Here is a 23,509-nt window from a genome sequence, read left to right on the forward strand (position 1 = left end):
AATTTTTTAAACTGAAAGTAAGGAGCGACATCAAAAATTAACACGAACAGAAATTATTCCGTATATGAAATGGGCTGTCCCCTCCTCAACGCCTCGCTCTTTACGCTAAGGTTTGACTCTGTATCACAACTCTATTTTTTTAAAACAATAAGAAACTTTAGCTTAAAGAGCGAGGCGTTGAGGAGGGGACAACCCTTTTCATATACGGAATAATTTCTGTTCGTCTTAAGTTTTAATGTCGCTCCTTACTTTCAGTTTAACAAAACTTGTTTTTTTTTATTTAATATTAAAAAACCTAGTCTGCTTCTGTTGATTCTTGAACTATGCAGATTTATCTTAGCTGGGGGGGGGGGGGCAAACGGGGGTCTGGGAGGGGCAGTTGACCCCTGCCTCATAGCAAATTGCGGCCCTGCTGTAGATCAGAAAGATCAAGGCACAATTGAACACGCATTGTCCTGTTGATTCTTCGCTGTTTGAGAACAGACTAGCAAACAGATTTCGGCAATTATTTAGAAGTTTAAAAACGGGAAATGCAATCTCAAATACTCAAATTTGCAAAAAAAACAGCATTTGTTGGTTACAGTCTATTCAAGCTAGGGTACTTATTTGTTATAACCACCACACTCAAGCTCTTGATCTGACAGAACCGGTTTCTTTCTATGGCTTCATTCAGCTTAGTGTGAGAGAGTGTGTACGCGCTAAATTGTAGGCGTATTTTGATTAAATATTTTAGTTGGTATTTTGGTTAGGTTAGAAACCATTTAATATAATGCGTTCTGGGGGCCTGATTTCCATAAGTCTCTGTTGTAGTTTCCCTAATTTTGTTACTACAGTATTTTATTTTCATCATACTTAAGTGAATTTCATTAGGATTAGCCTAACTTCAATTCTTGAGTGTGGTGGCTATAACAGATAAGTACCAGAACTAGCAGTAAAAATGTTGAATCATGAATGAATTTTATGATCCATTGCTTACGAATAAAAATTCATTTTATCCTTAATTAATTCTGAAACTCTTTTATACATGCTGTAACCAGAGGATTTCAATCCAAATTTACGGGTTATAGCTTTCTAAAAACATCTGCGAACTTCCTTTTTTAAAAAAGCGGTTATTAATTTAACAGTGAAAAATGAAAACAGCTACTATTTTCCCTGGGTCAATGTAATATATATAATTTCAACTATTTTGGTAATATCAATATGGGATCTGAATAGCCACCCTATTCTTGTTGCAGCGGCTGTTCAGGGTATAAACGCAATGAATAAGGACTTGACAAGCAGTTTATGTGTATTTTAATGTCGCCAGGCAAGTTCAAAACAAACCAAACACAAATTTTGAAATCAGAAACAATTTATTGAACCTCGGTTAATAATTGAAATTTGAAATAATCTTAAATCTAGAAGTAAAATTAGATGTGGCGACCCTTATTTCTTGTTGAACGTGACAGCAGAAAAGCCATCTGACGAAGTTGCAAATGTTGGCATATTCATTTCAGGATATTCCAGAATAACCTCTTGTTCGAAGACTAACAAACTTAATTTTATGCAGCATGCTTGCTATATTTTGACTGTATTGCTGTGTTTTTTTTTTTACCTGAAAAAAAAAACCGCTATAATGTAAGTGACACAAGTTTTTTTACTAACCCAACAACAGCAAATCAGAACAAAGCTAAGGATATGGGAAATTTAATTAAAACTCAAGTTGTAGTAAAACTGAAGTTGACGCTCAAGTTGTAGTAAAACTGAAGTTGACGCAAAAATCAAATGGTAAAATTTACGTAAAGCCACGTTTCCATTTGGAAAAGCCACCTTCATACAAATACGAAGTTGCAAATGTTGGCATATTCATTCCATAATATTCATTCCAGAATAGAGTAAGGAAGAATGAAATGCTGGGCTCTGCAAGTCAGGGTAGAATAAGACAACCCAAAATTGTCAATTCAAATCAAAAAATTGTCAAATTATTGCATATCCTCGAAAACTTGGTCTTTGTTTTATTGTGGAAATTCAAAAAATATATCTTCGTGGTTAGGCAAAAACAAACAAAAAATAACCAATATACATCGGTATTCGTAATCATGTCTATAAACCCGATACTCCCATTTCATATTAGATTCTTCCTGCATGAATATGTATAAATATTCCAATCTTGGTAATACAATTTTAACAATACTCACTTAATTCAGAGTATTCTAGGAGTTGACTCGAATCTCCCATACCTCTTTTTTGCATGGGCACTCTCATAGCCTCTCACAGGATCGGAACATACTTTGAGCTAGCCATTTCACGTAAAATAGTAAAAAAGTAAGAGAAGAGCCTCCATTCTATAATTGGAGGGTTGAAACTAAGTGCAAAAAAGAGAAGTCCTGCCTTGCAAAAATCAGATGAGTAGGCTGCATACTCCTGACTGGTTCAATACAAAATTGGACTCAGTCTTTACTCGGTGTATAATCTTTATCTTTGGTAGATAACTGATTCCAGAAGACCTTAAGAGATTTTACGGTGCCTGTTGATATTATATCAAGTTCTTGTTTTTGTTTAGAAGCTATTTTCGAAAAAGATTCCATTTAGTTTCCAAGATCGACAGCCAACCATTTGGAATATTGGTTGTTCTTTCAATTCGGTAGTTGTACATTTTTGAGGTAATTTAAAAAGTGCTTTAGCCTCTCTATGCTGTGGTAACTTAGTACGGATAAGGTTTGTATTATTAGTAAAGTTTGTATTATTTATATTATTAGTATGTCAGTTATGAGCTAGCTCCCGCTGTGTTAACATCTAATTGGTGTTTTCACTCTTGGTATTTGCCAGTCGAATTTCCCCGTGTGTAACTTGAACATTTACAGACCGTGCATGTCCCTGGACTTTCCTAAGTGATATTAGTGACATTGGTTCTTGTTAATTGGATTATAGGATTATTATAGTCCCAAATAGCTCATGTCTGACACAAAGGAACCTCCTGAAAAAGACATAGATGTCTCACCTTTCCTCCCCCCAAAAAGAAACTTAACTAGAACCCCCCGACTCCTATGTCTAAATCCACCACACATCTTAAGGGAATCCAAGCCCTAAACATCCTTCAAGCTAAAGGCACTGGCGAAACCCCTGGCAAAAAAAAAGAAAAAATAATGCAATTAGATGGTACTTGGGCATTATATGGGCACTTCTAAAAAGTAAAGTTTGGTTAATGCTAATGAAATAAAATAAAATAGGATGTATATATAATTGTTTATAAACAAATTTGGGCTATACATTTGCACATTAGGGGGTGGGGGGGGGGGGGGGGGGTAAAAGCATTGCATATATTAAAAACGTAAACTTACCTAACCTAGGTACCTTTTTCTCCCCTAAACCCCAAAAAACAACAGTTTAAATATTGTAAATTCAATGAGAAACCACATTCTTCGATCAATTTAGATAACAATTACCCGCTTTACGAGTCTCCATCACTGCATTCATTCGACTTTCTATAGCCGAAGTGCCTATATAATGCCCAAGTACCCAATTAGATAACCCCCTGAAGAACCCCAACCAGAGATCAGATAACTCCCTGATGATTCCCCACCAATTGAATCACTACTTAGCTCTTTAGATCAGCCAAACTATTAAATTGTGACCATCAAGAAAGCCAATGGTCAACCCGTTAGTAGAGATTGGTTAATGGATATTAGAAAGCCTATATTTCTACTAGCTAACTCAACTTTTGAAGTAGTTTTTTCTGAAAGACGGTCTAACATATCTTTATTTTACCTCTCACAAGGCCGCGGATTCAGTCCTTTCAAGGTCCAAGGAAGTAATCGTTGAGGGTTTCAAAATCTTTGCCACTTCAAAAGAAGTAGAAAAGTCGTATAAATACGAGATTTATGGTGTTGACACCGGTATACCAAAAGAGGAATTTACAGCTGAACTAATTGATTCTTCGGGTCATTCCGTCCAACCAACAACAGCCACAAGGCTCAGCTTGAAAAAAGATGATAATCTTATGCCCAGTCGCTAAGTGCCCATTGTATGCAAAAAAGAATTGCAAAGAGAAGGTTTGTTTGTATGGCATGGCCCTTCGCCATAAGTCCTATAAACCAAAGCCCCTAAAGTGCACAATTTGTGTAGCTCATGGTCATAACAAAAAAAGTTGAATGGATAATCTCAAAAAAGTGTAATGGATAATCGTTTTGTTTGGTCCTTAAAAAATTCTCTTCTAGGATCTTTATTGTTATTGATGTTATGTTTTATTTTTATTCGAATAAATTGAATTGAATTGAATTAATTCTGCCCTGATCATGTACAGGCATTTGAAGATCTCTAAATTTGTTTCGACAAATCAGCTGGGATAAAAGTATGCTAAAGGATTATGCATAACATCGCTTATCAACTATGGGAATAGCAACAACTTTTGGGCATGTTTAAGGAGAAGGCGTCCTGGTAGAGCCTTGGACATCAACATATGCCATTCCATATTCTTTAATGAGTGCTCTACCCCCTGGAAGTATAATCACAGAATTAATGGTCAGTTTCATATGCGCGATATTGTTAGAATACAGATAAACCATTCCCAATGCAACGTCTTTTGTAATTGAGACTATCTCGCTGTAGCTGAGCGAACCAAGACCTTTAAATTTACTTGACGGTTTAAAAGCGCCAGAGGCATTAAACACTATTTTTTGTTCAGTGGTGATCCTTCCAACTCCATATTAGAGACACCCACACATTTGTTCAAATTTGTATGATCAAGCTCCTCAGGTACATCTACTGCTTCTTCAAAAACGTCTCGAACCTTCGTGTCATTAGAAACAACGCTTTGTATTCTAAAATTTTTGCATTTCAACGTCACTTCATAGGTTCAGTACAATTTGCTTCTAGCCAGTAATTACACTTTCAAAATATCGTCTGAATTAAAGAGGAATTTGTACTGATCAATTTTTTCCGAGCAGTTGTGGAAAAGATGGTCGACTTTCAGGTTCAATTGAAACACACTGATTTGCAATATTATACAAAAAGAGGCTCTCATCATATCCTATAAGATTTTCTTAAACTTCTTTACATTAACTGATCCATCTTCGAAATAAGGAACATCTAATTCTCAAAAGGCTTGCAGGTAATGATTTCATACAAAAAAAAAATTCCAAAAGAATGAACATCAGATGCAACGTTGTATGTCCAACGTTCGACTTCGGGTGCACTATCACGCACGCAATACTTGAAAGTCAGCAAACATTTTCTTTATTATCACCAGAAATAAAGTCTACAACTAGGGCAGTACCATCATCTCTATAAGAGACGTTTCTAGCAGTTAAGTTTCGACGGACGATATGTTTGGAATGCAGATAATTCACACCCTCAGTAATGTCTTTAACGGCAAAAATTTGATTTTTTGTCGAAGCCAAAGAAGTCCTTCAAGATAACGTGTCGGTCACCCTTATAACAAAATGAGTAAATGTTGCAATGACCACTATGGCTCAAAGGGAGGAAAACCCCCACTAAATATATGCAATAACGTTAAACTCCGTAAGCTTAATTACTACCTAATATTTGAACCATTAAGAAAACAAACAAAAAGGAAAGGGACGATTAGAAACATTATGATAGAAAATAAATTCTGTAATGCAGAAAAATGTCTTGGACATTGCACAGTTTGTAGATCAAGGCTTTCTCAAATTCTAGTACCATTAGAAAGTCTTTTAAAGTGTAGACATAACTTCCAAATGTAAGATGGCATAGAGTATGTTCTCTTCAGTCAAAAGAGATGTGAAACTATAAAACGTTCCTAAAGGCACATTCCTATACGTGGTTAGCAAGGTGAATTCAGCTAATCAATGTTTGTTCCTCTTTCATAAGAAGACTAAGTGGCCGGAAGACGTGTTGGTAGTTGAGCTATATTTTACAGTGAGATTCATACCATACCACAACAAATACTGCCACAACTATGATTATTGCGATTCGTCCCTCAAATATCTAAAACCTTAATGTCAGGTATTTTAGTGAGGATCATAATAATCATAGTTGTGGCAGAATTTTGTCCGATATAGAATTCCCAGTGCAAAATATTACTTAACCACCAACACGCCCTTTGACCAATTAGTTTTCTTATGAAAGAACGTTGATTAGCAGAAACCGCCTTGCTAAGCACGTATGAGAATGTGGCTTTGGGAACGCTCAGTTTTCACATCTTTCTTTTGTCTAAAGATAACATATTTTATGGTATCAAATATGTGGAAAAGGATGTGTGCCTTTTTAAAAGCTTTTTATTCGAATTCCAGGACCCTGTGATCAATAAACTATGCAACATTCAAGTCTTTTTTCCGTATTAATAAAAAAAAAAAACTCCGCAAAAGAAGTTTTTCAAAGAAAAGTAAAGGCCATTTTAAACTTGAGATCAGCAGATCTCAAGTTTAAATTGAAACTCAAAACGACCAAAAATTACTATTAAAGAATAAAATGAAACCCAAAACGAACAGAAAATAAATAAGCAATCATAGCAAAAACATATATCAAGTAATAATATAAATCAATAAATAGATCTTAAAGCGAGTAATACTTAGATTGAATATAAAAATCAAGCTTAAAACGAAAAAAAAAAATCCGATTGAAGTATAAATGAAACTTAAAACGAACAGAAATCAGATAAACAGTCCATGCAAACAAACATACGATAGATACTAATATTAATGAATAGATAAATCTAAAAACGAGTGAAACTTAAATGGAATATGCAAATCAAGCTTGAATCGAACAAATAAACTACAAACAAGAGTTTGGGTATCGCCTCCTTTTCTCACTGCAAAAGTCTAAAACCTACTGCGTCATTGGTGCTTTACTGAAAACTGTATGAGTCTTGAACAGTCTTGGAAAGTATAAACAAAATCAAATGGAACATTAGATATATAATGATGTTAATTGTTGGAAGATCCATCAATTCAAGATTTTTTTTTCACTGTAAGATTTTGTGCACGGAAACCACTAAATCCAAGTATTGAAGTAAACAAAGTGTCAAACTAACAATAAGCAAGTCCCGTAACTGAGAGTAATTTCACCGGGGTTAGGGGTGGGGGGTGGGTTCAACCCCGGAAGCATAGTTGTTTGGCCTTTGAGCTTTTTTGTACAAAATGGCGATCTCAAAATTTTGACCGGATGCCCTTTGAAAAAGTTGGGTATGGGCTAGTTGCCCATTGACCCCTTTTGGCTCTTAAAAAAGAACTAGATGTATTAATTTCCGATCAAATGAGCCTCCTCCAAAGTTAATAGACCAACCCTTCCTCAAGAACCTTATATTATAATAATAGGCAACTTACATAAGTTACAATCCTGGCCCCGGGGGCTATGGAGGATTTCACAACCACTAAGCTGTAGTAATAAAATTTAGGACTATTTTGAACTAAATAACTATTTAATAATGTTGATAAGATGCATTTGGGGAGAAAAGACACACGAGGGGTAGGGGGAGCTTGTTACTTTTTGATCACTTTCGATTCTGAAAGGGCAAGATCAATTTCAATTTCCGGTTGAATTTACTTCCTCCAATGTGTATATGAACACGCTTTCCATAGAAGCTTTATATGTTAACGATTGCCTGCTAATATAACTTACAGCCCTTTCCCCCAGGGCTGGGGGGAATTCAAACCCTGAACCGTAGCTGTTTGACATTTGGACGATCTTGAACAAAATGGCTTCAACAAAACTCCAAATTTTGATCGGAAGCATTAGTAGTAAGGCCCCAATTACTTGAAAATATACATGCACTTTCACAAGCCTGAGGCATGGATATGTGTGTATATTTTCAAGTAATTGGGTTACCATGGCCATTTGCCTCTTACAATGAACGATACTTACCTTACCAGACGGGTTTTCTGAGGCAACACCCATTTTTGGAGGTCAAACTCATAGATACATGTTTATTTATTATTTTTTTTTTTAAAACTGGTATTTTTTCAATGAAGCTCATAACACTTTGCAGAAAACCGTGAATGTAGGACTGAAAGTCCGTTCGTAGTATATCTGAATCCAATTACTAATTAAGTTAGTGTGACCGCCATTTTTTGATCTGGTTAGGTGGGTATAATCTGGTTTGGTCCGTTATTGCGAGAGGCTTACTCAATTTACATCTTAGTGTTAACTGGGCGATGACTTAGTCTAATTGCGTAGGTACTAAAGGAACATTTGAAGGTGGAGAAAAAAAGGGGTAATTAGTGATTGGATAATTGTAACAGGAAATGACTGAAAAGTGTTTTGGAGGAGATGGAATGAATGTGTATTGTATAATACACAAGTGATGATTTGCACAGTGTTGTCAATTTTAAATAGTTTAGAAATAAAAAAAAATTAACAAGAAATGGCTGAAAAGTGTTTTGAGGGAGTTTAGTTGCACGAGGGTTCACTTGCACGAGGATTCAGTTACATACGGATTCAGTTACACGGGGATTAGTTAAATGGGGTCGAGTTGCACGAGGTTTCAGTAGCACGAAGGTTCAGTTGTACGGGGTTTCGGTTATACAGGGGTTCAGTTACATGGGGGGTTCAGTTGCACGGGGGGGGGTATCTGCTATAAAAAACACTTCATTCTAAACAAATAAGAACATTTTGAAAAGCAGACAAAAAATTGGACACTAAAATCAGAATTATTTGATTAACATTTAAAAAGGGGTAATGAGATATGTGATCTGTATAATACACTAGTGATGTTTGATAAGTATTGTCAATTTAAAATAGGATCTAACGTTCCCTTCGTTCCCCCATTTCTGAGGGCAGGGAGGGGAGGGGTCAATTGTGGAGGGAAAACATCTGCATCAAGGGGAAGGCTCAGAGACCTTTCGTTACCACATTTCCGAGGGCAGGGGAGGGGGAGAAGGTGATAGTATTCCAATACAATAATTCAAGCATAATAGAATTTATGCTCCTAGTGGAAGCTCGTAAAACCCTTCCCCCTCCCCGCGCTACGATTATTGCCTGGCTGTAACACTAAATACAGAGACTTAAGGGGATATTATTCATATACAATAATTCAAGAATAATAGAATTGATGCTCCTAGTGGAAGCTCGTAAAACCCTTCCCCCTCCCCGCGCTAGGGTTATTGCCTGGCTGTGACAATGGATATTAACTCTAAATACAGAGAATTAAGGTGATAGTATTCCGATACAATAAGTCATTCCGATACAATAAGTCAAGTATAATAGAATTTATGCTCCTAGTGGAAGCTCGTAAAACCCTTCCCCCTCCCCGCGCTAGGATTATTTCCAATCTATGACAATTGATAATACCTAAAAATACAGAGAAATAAGGTGATAGTATTCCAATAAAATAAGTCAAGTATAATAGAATTTATGCTCCTAGTGGAAACTCGTAAAACCCTTCCCCCCACCCCCCGCTAGGATTATTTCCTGGCTGTGACAAAGGATATTAACTCTAACTACAGAGAAATAAGGTGATAGTATTCCGATACAATAAGTCAAGTATACTAGAATTGGTGCTCCTACTGGAACCTCGTAAAACCCTTCCCCCTCCCCGCGCTAGGATTATTGCCTAGCTGTGACAATGTATATTACCTCTAAATACAGAGAATTAAGGTGATAGTATTCCGATATAATAAGTCAAGTATAATAGAATTTATGCTCCTAGTGGAAACTCGTAAAACCCTTCCCCCTCTCCCTCACTAGGATTATTGCCTAGCTGTGACAATGGATATTACCTCTAAATACAGTGAATTAAGGGGATAGTATTCCGATACAATAAGTCAAGTATACTAGAATTGATGCTCCTACTGGAAGCTCGTAAAACCCTTCCCCCTCCCCGCGCTAGGATTATTGCCTAGCCATGACAATGGATATTACCTCTAAATACAGAGAATTAAGGTGATAGTATTCCGATACAATAAGTCAAGTATAATAGAATTGATGCTCCTAGTGGAAGCTCGTAAAACCCTTCCCACTCCCCGCACTAGGATTATTGCCTAGCTGTGACAATAGATATTACCTCTAAATACAGAGAATTAAGGTGATAGTATTCCGATACAATAAATCAAGTATACTAGAATTGATGCTCCTACTTGAAGCTCGTAAGACCCTTCCCCCTCCCCATGCTAGGATTATTGCCTAGCTATGACACTGGATATTAATTCTAAATACAGAGAATTAAGATGATAGGATTCCAATACAATAAGTCAATTATAATAGAATTTATGCTCCTAGTGGAACCTCGTAAAATCCTTCCCCCTCTCCCGCTCTAGGATTATTGCCTAACTGTGACAATGGATAGTACCTCTAAATACAGAGAATTAAGGTGATAGTATTCCAATACAATAAGTCAAGTATACTAGAATTGATGCTCCTAGTTAAAGCTCTTAAAACCCTTCCCCCTCCCAGCACTCCGATTATTACTTTGCGGTGACAATGGATATAACAACAAAATACCGCGAATTAACGTGATATTAATCCGATACAAAAAGTCAAGTATACTAGAATTTATGCTCCTACTGATAGCTCGTAAAACCCTTCCCACTCCCCGCGCTAGGATTATTGCCTAGCTGTGACAATGGATATTACCTCTAAATACATAGAATTAAGGTGATAGTATTCCGATACAATAAGTCAAGTATACTAGAATTTATGCTCCTAGTGGAAGCTCGTAAACCATTCCCCCTGTAAAATCTGAGCTAATAAGGGTTTTTGACTGTAAACTCTAGTTTGTTGAAAGAAAATTATAGAAAATACAATTCTCTGGTTCAAATGTGAAACTTAAGTCCTTTTTTGGATTGAAAAATAAAACTATATCCGTAAAATCTGAACTAATAATTCAATATTTTTTCATAAAAACAAACCATTTTTTTTTTTAAACTTCGAAATTTTTCAACTTTATTTATTTTTTTCTTTTTGTATCTATCTTAAAATGTCAAAGTATGCTTACGGTTCTAACAATTGCGCTCTATGATTGGTCAGAGACACGATATGGCTTTCCCACTGGTATTCTATGACCACTTATCGTCACTACCTAGTCTACTGTATGTATTAAATCAGTATTTTTTACACAGTGGAACGATAAACACATAATTCATATCTTTTTAAAAAGTAAGTGAAGATGGAACATTTTAATAAAGTGTGTTCACATAACAAGGTTATTGTAGCATTGAATGCCGACAAGGAGAAGTATTTAAACTATGAAACAAGTACTAGTGGTAGCACTATTGGAAATGTATGCATGCATTGTCATGACAGTAAGGAATTAAATTTCTTTGGGATACCCCAAAAATTCAACTCTTATGATGGTGGTTATGCGAGATTGAGATCTCCAGAGATGATTGCACCCAAAGAGAATGCTAACATAAAAATAATTGTTGATGATAGAGGTCAACTCCTTGCTACTGCTGCAGGTAACACATTACCTACGGATACATCCAATCATCAGCTTCCGGGTACTAGCATTCAACGGAAAGCTAATAAAAGAAAGGCCTACTCTGCTACTAATATCTTAAACCATATCTTGTTTACGTGCCGAAACTGCTACCTGTGTAAAAATAATGTGTTAATAGACAGTGAAATTGCAATAAAAATAAAAATGGCATTGTCAAAAAATATCCCTACGGAATATAAAGATGAAACGATGAAGAACAAAGCACCAGCAAACATTACTGGCATTGATCAAACAGTCAATGAATCAAATAATAGCAAAGACGAAAAGCATATTGAGCCTGTTCATGAGACACCAGTAAAAATTGTGTATGATTCAAAATGGAATAATGATTATTCTACTGATTACGAACTAAGAGACGACAATAACTACAATATCAAGAGAGAACATGGTGAGCTATTTTATGTAAACTACATACTTACAAAAATATCCAGAACTTTTTTTTCTTATAGCCTTTTTTTCTGAAGTCGATTCTGATGTTTTAGCACTCTATCTATTAGTGCTTTAGAATTATTTTAAAAGCTTCTACGGAAGAATTTTGGAAAATTTGAGTTTGGGGGGAAGTGTTACAATTTTTTTTATAATTTCTGTAATGTTTATCCAAGAGTTGAAGTCAAAAGTGATATTCTGTCATTTTACGATACGTACAAAAATGTATTTTACATAATTTTCTTACAAAAACTAGAGTTTACGATTGAAAAAGCCTTATTAGCTCAGATTTTACGGAAATAGTTTTATAGTATAAAATAGTAACTTACAAAAATATCCAGAACTTTTTTTTCTTTTAGCCTTGACTTTGAAGACTTTGTCGCCCTCCACTATAACTTCACCAATACATCCTTCTGCCAATCAAACCATCTCCCCCAAGAAACTTTTCAGTCATTTCTTGTTAATTTTTTTTTTATTTCAACTCACCCACATGGTTTTTTCTACATTTGAAACAAAAAATGCAACTAAGTTTCACATTTGAACGATAGATTTGTATTTTCCATAATTTTCTTATAGAAAACTAGAGTTTATGGTCAAAAATCACACACACACACAGAAACTTACACACACACACACAAACTTACACACACACACACACACACACAAACTTGCACACACACACAAAAACTAACACAAACACAAAAACTTAAACACCCACAAAAACTTACACACACACACACAAATTTAAACGCACACAAAAACTAAAACACAAATAAAAACTTACACACACACACAAAAACTTACACACACACAAAAAATAACTTACACACACAAAAACAAAAAAAAAAAAAAACAAAAACTTACACACACAAAAAAACTCACACACAAACACACACACACACAAAAAAAAATTTACAAAAAAAAAAAAAAAATTACACACACAAAAAAAAACTTACACACACACACACAACTTACACATACACACATAAAAACTTACACACAAAAAAAACTCTGAGTGTTGAAAATGATTTCATGACATTATTTTAGTGTTTTTTTTCTTGTCCCAAACTATTTTTTTATCATGAACCGTTTACATACCGATTTTATAAAATTTGAGAAAGTTCAAATATAATCATTAATGATATTGATATTAGTGGGTAAACTACAAACCGACAACAATATTCGGAACTTTTTTTTATTATAGCCTTGACTTTGAAGACATTGTCGCCCTCCACTATAACTTCGCTAATACATCCTTCTGTCAATCAAGCCATCTCCTCCAAAACACTTTTCAGTCATTTCTTGTTAAAAATTTTTTTTATTTCAACTCACTCACACGGGTTTTTTCTACATTTGAACCAAAGAATTACACTTTTCAGTCATTTCTTGTTAATTTTTTTTCATTTTAACTCACCCACAGGGGTTTTTCTACATTTGTAGAGACATACACACAGTCCGAAGAGACACAAAAAGCCCAAAGAGACACACACAAGCTTCTAAAGTAAAATTTTGGAAAATTCTGAGTTTGGGGGGAAGGGGGATTTTCAAAACCTCTTCCCGTGATATAACGTGTCCTCTGAAGTAGATTCTGATGTTTTTATCACTCTATCTATTATTGCTTTAGTAATATTTTAAAAGATTCGAAAGTAGAATTTTGGAAACTTTTGAGTTTGGGGGGGGGAAGGGGATTTCCAAAACCTCTTCCCGTGATATAACGTGTCCTCTGAAGTCGATTCTGATGTTTTAGCACTCTATCTAGTAGTGCCTTAGAAATATTTTAAAAGCTTCTATAGTAGAATTTTGGAAAATTTGAGTTTGGGGGGAAGTATTACAATTTTTGTTATAATTTCTGTATTGTGTATCCAAGAGGTGGATTCAAGAATGATATTTTGTCATTTTAAGATACGTACAAAAATGTATTTTACATAATTTTCTTACAAGAAACTAGAGTTTACGGTCGAAAAAGCCGTATTAGCTCAGATTTTACGGAAATAGTTTTATTTTTCGATCCAAAAATAGACTTAAGTTCCGCATTGGAACCAGAGAATTGTATTTCCATAATTTTCTTACAAAAAAAAAACTAGAGTTTACGGTCAAAAACCCTTAATAGCTCAGATTTTACGGAAATAGTGTGTCTGACAATAGATGTACGCAAATTCCTTTTCCTACATCTCCGATGTTTTAATATACATTCTAAACGCTTGATACCCTAGCTTACTCTAAAAAATAATGGACACATAACAATGTAATATTTTTAATGAAATAATGCTATGTAGAATATTAATATAAAAATATATTATGATACATTATTAATATCAATGATTAACTTTGGACATTTTGAATCTGTTCCATAAAATAGTTCACCATGTTCTCTCTTGATATTGTAGCTATTGTCTTCTCTTAGTTCGTAATCAGTAGAATACTCATTATTCTATTTTGAATCATACACAATTTTTACTGGTGTCTCATGAACAGGCTCAATATGCTTTTCGTCTTTGCTATTATTTGATTCATTGACTGTTTGATCAATGCCAGTAATGTTTGCTGGTGCTTTGTTCTTCATCGTTTCATCTTTATATTCCTTAGTGATATTTTTTGACAATGACATTTTTATTTTTCTTGCAATTTCCCTGTCTATTAACACATTATTTTTACAAATGTAATAGTTTCGGCACGTAAACAGGATATGGTTTACGCTATTAGTAGCAGAGTAGGCCTTTCTTTTATTAGCCTTCCGTTGAATGCTAATATCCGAAAGCTGATGATTGGATGTATCCGTAGGTAATGTGTTACCTACAGCTGTAGCAAGGAGTTGTCCTCTATCATCAACAATTATTTTTATGTTAGCATTCTCTTTGAGTGCAATCATCTCTGGAGATCTCAATCTCGCATAACCACCATCATAAGAGTTGAATTTTTTCGGTTTCCTAAAGAAATTTAATTCCTTACTGTCATGACAATGCATGCATACATTTCCAATAGTGCTACCACTTGTACTTGTTTCATAGTTTAAATACTTCTCCTTGTCGGCATTCAATGCTACAATAACCTTGTTATGTGAACACACTCTATTATAATGTTCCATCTTCACTTTCTTGTTTAAAAGATATGACTTATGTGTTTATCGTTCCACTGTGTAAAAAATACTGATTTAATACATGCAGTAGACTAGGTAGTGACGATAAGTGGTCATAGAATACCAGTGGGAAAGCCACATCGTGTCTCTGACCAATCATAGAGCGCAATTGTTAGAACCGTAAGCATACTTTGACATTTTAAGATAGATACAAAAAGAAAAAAATAAATAACCTTGAAAAATTTCGAAGTTAAAAAAAAAAAAAATAGTCTGTTCTTATGAAAAAAATACTGAATTATTAGTTCAGATTTTACGGATATAGTTTTATTTTTCAATCCAAAAAAGGACTTAAGTTTCACATTTGAACCAGAGAATTGTATTTTCCATAATTTTCTTTCAACAAACTAGAGTTTACAGTCAAAAACCCTTATTAGCTCAGATTTTACAGGGGGAATGGTTTTACGAGCTTCCACTAGGAGCATAAATTCTAGTATACTTGACTTATTGTATCAGAATACTATCACCTTAATTCTATGTATTTAGAGGTAATATCCATTGTCATAGCTAGGCAATAATCCTAGCGCGGGGAGGGGGAAGGGTTTTATGAGCTTCCACTAGGAGCATCAATTCTATTATTCTTGACTTATTGTATCGGAATACTATCACCTTAATTCTCTGTATTTAGAGGTAATATCCATTGTAACAGCTAGGCAATAATCCTAGCGCGGGGAGGGAGAAGGGTTTTACGAGCTTCCACTAGGAGTATAAATTCTAGTATACTTGACTTATTGTATCGGAATACTATCACCTTAATTCTCTGTATTTAGAGGTAATATCCATTGTCACACTTAGGCAATAATCCTAGTGCGGGAGAGGGGGAAGGGTTTTACGAGGTTCCACTAGGAGCATAAATTCTATTATACTTGACTTATTGTATCGGAATACTATCACCTTATATCTCTGTATTTAGAGGTAATATCCATTGTCACCGCTAGGCAATAATCTTCGGGCGGTGAGGGGGAAGGGTTTTACGAGGTTCCAGTAGGAGCATCAATTCTAGTATACTTGACTTATTGTATTGGAATACTACCACCATAATTCTCTGTATTTAGAGGTAATATCCATTGTCACAGCTAGGCAATAATCCTAGCGCGGGGAGTGGGAAGGGTTTTACGAGCTTCCACTAGGAGCATCAATTCTATTATACTTGACTTATTGTTTCGGAATACTATCACCTTAATTCTCTGTATTTAGAGGTAATATCCATTGTCATAGCTAGGAAATAATCCTAGCGCGGTGAGGGGGAATGGTTTTACGAGCTTCCACTAAGAGCATGAATTCTAGTATAGTTGACTTATTGTATCGGAATACTATCACCTTAGTTCTCTGTATTTAGAGGTAATATCCATTGTCTCAGCTAGGCAATAATACTAGTGCGGGAGAGGGGGAAGGGTTTTACGAGGTTCCACTAGGAGCATAAATTCCATTATACTTGACTTATTATATTGGAATACTATCACCTTCATTCTCTGTATTTAGAGGTAATATCCATTGTCACAGCTAGGCAATAATCCTAGCGCGGGGAGGGGGAAGGGTTTTACGAGCTTCCAGTAGGAGCATCAATTCTAGTATACTTGACTTATTGTATCGGAATACTATCACCTTAATTCTCTGTATTTAAAGGTAATATCCATTGGCACAGCTGGGCAATAATCCTAGGGCGGTGAGGGGGAATGGTTTTACGAGTTTCCACTAGGAGCATAAATTCTATTATGCTTGAATTATTGTATAGGAATACTATCACCTTAATTCTATGTATTTAGAGGTAATATCCATTGTCACAGCTAGGCAGTAATCCTAGTGCGGGGAGGGGGAAGGGTTTTACGAGCTTCCACTAGGAGCATAAATTCTATTATACTTGAATTATTGTATCGTAATACTATCACCTTAATTCTCTGTATTTAGAGCGACAGACAGGCAATGATCCTAGCGTGGGGAGGGGGAAGGGTTTTACGAGCTTCCACTAGGGGCATAAATTCTATTATGCTTGAATTATTGTATTGGAATACTATCACCTTCTCCCCTCCCCTGCCCTCGGAAATGTGGGAACGAAGGGTCTCTGAGCCTTCCCCTTGATGCAGATGTTTTCCCTCCATAATTGACCCCTCCCCTCCCAGCCCAAAGAAATGGGGGGACGAAAGGGAACGTTAGATCCTATTTTAAATTGACAATACATATCAAACATCACTTGTGTATTATACAGATCACATATCTCATTACCCCTTTTCAAATGTTAATCAAATAATTCTGATTATAGTGTCCAATTTTTTGTCTGCTTTTCAAAATGTTCGTATTTGTTTAGAATGAAGTGTTTTTTATAGCAGATACCCCCCCCCCCGTGCAACTGAACCCCCCATGTAACTGAACCACTGTATAACCGAAACCCCAGACAACTGAACCTCCGTGCTACTGAATCCTCGTGCAACTAGACCCCGTTTAACTAATCCCCGTGTAACTGAATCCGTATGTAACTGAACCCTCGTGCAAGTAAACCATCGTTCAAATGAACTACCTCAAAACACTTTTCAGCCATTTCTTGTTATTTTTTTTTTATTTCTAAACTATTTAAAATTGACAACACTGTGCAAATCATCACTTGTGTATTATACAGTACACATTCATCCCATCTCCTCCAAAACACTTTTCAGTCATTTCCTGTTAAAATTATCCAATCACTAATTACCCCTTTTTTTCTCCACCTTCAACTGTTCCTTTAGTACCTACGCAATTAGACTAAGTCATCACCCAGTTAACACTAAGATGTAAATTGAGTAAGCCTCTCGCAATAACGGACCAAACCAGATTATACCCACCTAACCAGATCAAAAAATGGCGGTCACACTAACTTGATTAGTAATTGGATTCAGATATACTATGAACGGACTTTCAGTCCTACATTCACGGGTTTCTGCAAAGTGTTATGAGCTTAATTGAAAAAATACCAGTTAAAAAAAAAATAAAAATAAAATAAACATGTATCCATGAGTTTGACCTCCAAAAATGAGTGTTACCTCAGAAAACCCGTCTGGTAAGGTAAGTATCGTTCATTGTAATAGGTAAATGGCCCTGGTAACCCAATTACTTGAAAATACACACACATATCCATGCCTCAGGCTTGTGAAAGTGCATGTGTATTTTCAAGTAATTGGGGCCTTACTACTAGCATTTAGAAGAAATGGCGTGGGGGGGCGGGTTAATTACAGTCCGATTATCCTTGACTTTTAAAAACGGAGCTAGAACTTTCGATTTAAATTGAATGAGCATCTCCAAAGTCTACACGATGATCTCTTCGATAAAAACCTTACATATAAACAATGTACAGCTTGCATAAATCACAGCCCTTGCCCTGGGGGCAGTGGGAGGTTTTGTCAAGCCCCCAGGCATAATTATTTTAATTACTTAAACTTTTGATTATTTCTGACATAAGGGCCATCTCAAAATTTTGATTAGCTGCATTTCGGAAAGAGAGGGCGAGAAGAGGGGGAGAGGGGCTTGATGCCCTCCTATTACATTTGACTCTTAAAAAGTTCACTAGAAATTATTATTTCCAATTTTAATTTATTATTATTCCCCGAAGTTTATAACACCACCCCTTGCATATAAAGCACCTCTGCGGGATAATAATACAAAATATTGAAGGTATACAAGATTTATTCATTCATTTATGTTTGCACCTGTTATGTTCAAGTTTGTAAGATAGTTAATTTTAATTTCTGTTCGTTTGGGGTTTCGTTTATTCTTTAACAGTAATTTATTGTAATTTTGAGTTTTATCTATAATCGTAATTAATTTATGTTTGACTAGAGTTCAACATTGCTCTTTAATTTTATTAGAAAACTTATTTTTATTCAAGTTTTTTTTAATTTATAATGATAATAAAACACTGAAGCCTTTTGGCCTTTGCTATAGACAATGTACGTACATGCCTCTAATAAATCAGACGTGATTTATTCACACAACAATGAATGGATCGACAAAATAGCTTGGGGTGGTTAGACCATTTCATATGTTGATTTTGAGACATCAGGACAGTTTGTTTTATTTGACCTTTATCGGATTTTATGTGCTACAACAATTTTGCATCTATCGCAAAGTATGTATAATAATCGTATTTTAAGTATGGCAGCAATTTTAAGTATTTTAGCATTTTCTGTTTGAAAGAATTTCTGGGAGTAATTCGATAGCCAATTCTTTATCTAATTCTAATTAGTGTATTTTGATGTGTCTTAACGTCCCCTTGGAATTTCTTGAAACTTTTAACTTTCTTCCCATACAATGCTTTACCTTTTTAAAAGTTTTTTTTTTTTTTGGGGGGGGGGGGGGCAGTGTAGTTGGCATAAAGAAGAAAACTTTAGCGTAGACAGTAGGAGAAGGGGGAAGGGGAGGTTGGACACTCATCCAGGGGCGGAACTTCACTTATCTCCTCCGTTCCCGATCTAGGAGATTAGACAGACTCATTGGGCTGTAGAATTTTGGACCGCTTGAGTTCTATAAGCCGTTAAAATACTCAAAAATACTTTATATTTTTAATTTTGTATAGGATTGATTTCATAGAGTATGCAATGGTGAGCCCCCTGGGTCATGATTTGGGTGAGCCCCAACTCATAATATGCAATTTTGATTAATTGTTAGTAGTACCCCTACTCTGGTTTCTATGAGCCCAATAGCAGATTAAAACAGGGATATTAACATTGGATGTTATTGTTGGTTGTTGGTTATGATTGTTGGTTATGTTTGTTGGTTGATGGTTGTTGGCTATTATTGTTGTTTGTTGTTTATGTATGTTGGTTGTTGGTTATGATTGTTGATTATGTTTGCTGGTTATGTTTTTTGGTTGTTGGTTATGATTGTTGGTTATGTTGGTTTTTGGTTACGAGTGTTGGTTATGATTCTTGATTGTTGGATGTTATTGTTGGTTATGAGTGTTGGTTATGTTTGATGGTTAATGTTGCTGGTTATGTGGTTAGTTGGTTATGTTTGTTGTTTGTTGCATATGTTTGTTGGTTATGTTGGTTATGTCTGTTGGTTGTTGGTTATGTTTGTTGTTTGTTGGTTATGATTAATGGCTATGTTTGTTGGTAATGTTTCTTGATTATGTTTGATGGCTGTTTTTGGTGGCTATGTGTTTTGCTGGTTATGTCTGTTTTTTGCTAGTTATGTTTGTTGGTTATGTTGGTTATGTTTGTTGTTGATGGTTATGTTTGTTGTTGATGGCTATGTTTGTTGGTTATGACAACTGGTTATGATTGCTAGTTGTTGGTTATGTTTGTTGGTTATGTTTGATAATAAATGGAGTTACTAGCAATGCCAGCCCTGTCTCTATTTGCCCCACGATGTTTTTCTATTAAAAGCCCTAGACGTTTGTAAGAAATCGTGTCTAGCCAATGCCTCCCCAGGTGGTATAAGCCATTTTGTCCCCCCCCTATAGCTGTCTATACGTTTGTAAGTAATCGTGTCCAAACATGCCTCCCCAGCTGCCAAAACCCCCCACGATGTGTTTCTATTAGAAACCTTAGAGGGCTTTCCATGTGTTCCCATCGAAGATCCCTTGTGTGTCCTGGTAACGCTATAAATATCCAGTGTAAGGACAATATCTCATCAGTCTCATATAACCTGTTGAAGACGCCACAAGTATCTAAAATAATGGATAATTCGTACCAAGAATTAAATCACTTTCTCTCTAGTATTTTCTATACCCCTCACCCCCAATACAAATCCCTCCACATCGCTTTGTTTATACTCGTTTTAAAGCTTATAATAGCCTCTATTTTACTGTGTAAAAACCCAACCCCCTTCCATTCATTTGAAAACAATTAATCCTTTCAGTGGAAAATCATAGCGAGCTGTATAATGTCTCATTTTAAAGGAAATTGCTACATCTAGTGCCTTTTGTAACTAAAAATAAAATAGGTTTTAAAATAAAAACAATTTTGACACAAAAACTACATTTTCGTGCAGAAGCCTGAGGAATAACATTATAATCATATAGGTTATAACCATGTATGTCATAATAAGTAAATGCGATATTTATACACGCTTATCTTTCGACATGATAACAATATAAGAATTATATAATTACAAGAATCAATTTTTACGAAAAACTGCATTTTTCTAAAACACTATAGTATAACAAGTTTATAGTAAAGAATGATAAGAAGCCTATGGTTTCATAAACGATTGTATAAAGGGGGTGTTAGAATACATAGCGTAGACAGTAATATGGTTTCTTCTGAGCAAGCTAAATTATCCGGGTTGCAGCGGTAGCTAGCAACCTAGTAAGAGACGATCACGTCCAATGTTAAGAAATATAAAAACCCATAGCTCCTCAAAAGGGAGTCAGATCAAAACAAAAAGTACACCATTAGAACCGCCTTGTCTGAAACCCCTGTATTGAAAACTTTCTGTCCCTTGGCTTGAACAGCAAGGGAAATATATTGGCTTGAAAATCAAGAAAAGTGGCAGCTGCTACGGGATTCTAAACAAATGGCATATTTTTTTTTCTCTTTTTTTTCTTTTGTATCCAGAGATAGTTTGGCACTGGAACATCGTAGATAGTTGTTGAATGGCTCATTTTAAAGGAAATTAATTGGGTTAAAAATCTATAGTAACTAAAATAAATTATTTCTAAAAGAGAATACATTTTTCCACCAAAAACTGCATTTTTGATGTCTTTTCACACTGCAGTCTTTCAAACATAATCGTATACCAGCAGTAAGATTTGAACCCACGCCTCCAAAGAGACTGGTGGCTAACACCAGTGCCTTGGACCACTCGGCCAGGCTGCCTCTCATAAATAAATATATATGTGAATTTGGGTTGCAGCAGTATCTAGCAACCTAGTAAGAGACGATCAGTCCAATGCTAAGAAATATAAAAACCCAAAACTCCTAAAAATAGAGTCAGATCAAAACAAAAGTATATATAATAAAGAACGACCTCTTGCCTATACGAAATTTTATATGCCCCCTTATTATAGTATAAGTTAGTAATTCCACAGATAGCTTGGCACTGGAACATCGTAGAGATTTGTTTAATAGCTCATTTTAAAGGAAATTAATGGGGTTAAAAATCTTTTGTAATTATAAAACCAATTATTTTTAAAATAGAATTACATAACGGATCGATATGGTTCATAATAAATGCAGAATATGTGGGCTTCATCAGATATAATTTAATCATGATAAAGATTGATCAATGACTTCATAATCATAGGTTATAGCCAGGTCGTCTCTTACTATTCCAATTAAGAAAAAGCCATAAGCTTTTTCTGTTTGTAATTTCACAGTATTTATAATAAAGTTTATAACGACCTCCAGCCTACAATAAATTTTATATGCCACTTAATTATAGTATAGGTTAGTAAATCCACAGATAGCTTGGCACTGAAATATCGTAGATATTTGTTTAATGGCTCATTTTAAAGGAAATTAATGGGGTTAAAAACCTTTTGTAATTATAATTATAATAAAGAACGACCTCTTGCCTATACTAAATTTTATCGGCCAGTTAACTATAGTATATTTCCGGGTTGCAGCGGTAGCTAGCAACCTAGTAAGAGATCATTTACAGTAAAGAACGATCTCTCGCCCATAGTTTACAATAAAGAGCGATTACATTAAACAACGATCATTGTAATAATAAACCATTGCATACATTGGACTTAGCTTAGTTACTTGATTGTTTTAGGTTCGTCTCTTACTATTTCAAAGAAGAAAAAGCCGTCGGATTTTTCCTGTTTTATAATAAAGAACGACCTTTTGCCTATACTAAATTTTATAGCCCACTTAACTATAGTATAGGTTAGTAATGTTTACATAAAGCTACATAAAGGATCGATTCTGTAAATGGGAATTTTGTCAAACAGTTCGTGGTAACGAACTGTATAGTAAGAGCAAAACGTCTCAATAGTAACAGAAACTCTAAAAAAGGGCATTTTAATATCAGTAGATATATCAAAAGAATTGTATTTTTATTCTGTATGGTAAAGAATGAACTCTAGTTAATTTTAATTATAATAAGGAACATACTCTAGCCTATAATATTATATTTATGATGAACTATATCGGTCCCTTATGTAATTACAAACAGGAAAAAGCCTACGGCTTTTTCTTCTTTGGAGTAGTAAGAGACAACTCTCAAAGAATCAGGTAGCTAACTCAGTCCAATGTACGCAATGGTTTGTTCTTCTAATGATCGTTTTTTAACAAAATGTTACTATGGGTAGAGGTTCATTCTTTACTTTAGCTATGACGACATTCATTATTTATCTAGTAGGGTTCCAGACAAGGTGGTTCTTATGATGTACTTTTCTTTTGATCTGACTGTATTTTTAGGAGTTTTGGGTTTTTATATTTCTTAGCATTGAACTGATCGTCTCTTACTAGGTTGCTAGCTACTGCTGCAACCCGGATTCACATATATAGTTATGAGAGGCAGCGTGGCTGAGTGGTCCAAGGCGATGGTGTTAGCCACCAGTCTCTTCGGAGGCGTGGGTTCAAATCTTACCGCTGGTATACGATTATGAATTATTTACAAAAATCAAATATCTTTGAAAA

This window comes from Artemia sp. Qi Xiang Cuo, chromosome 4, assembly GCF_049724085.1.
Source record: "Artemia sp. Qi Xiang Cuo chromosome 4, ASM4972408v1, whole genome shotgun sequence".
Classification (NCBI taxonomy): domain Eukaryota; kingdom Metazoa; phylum Arthropoda; class Branchiopoda; order Anostraca; family Artemiidae; genus Artemia; species Artemia sp. Qi Xiang Cuo.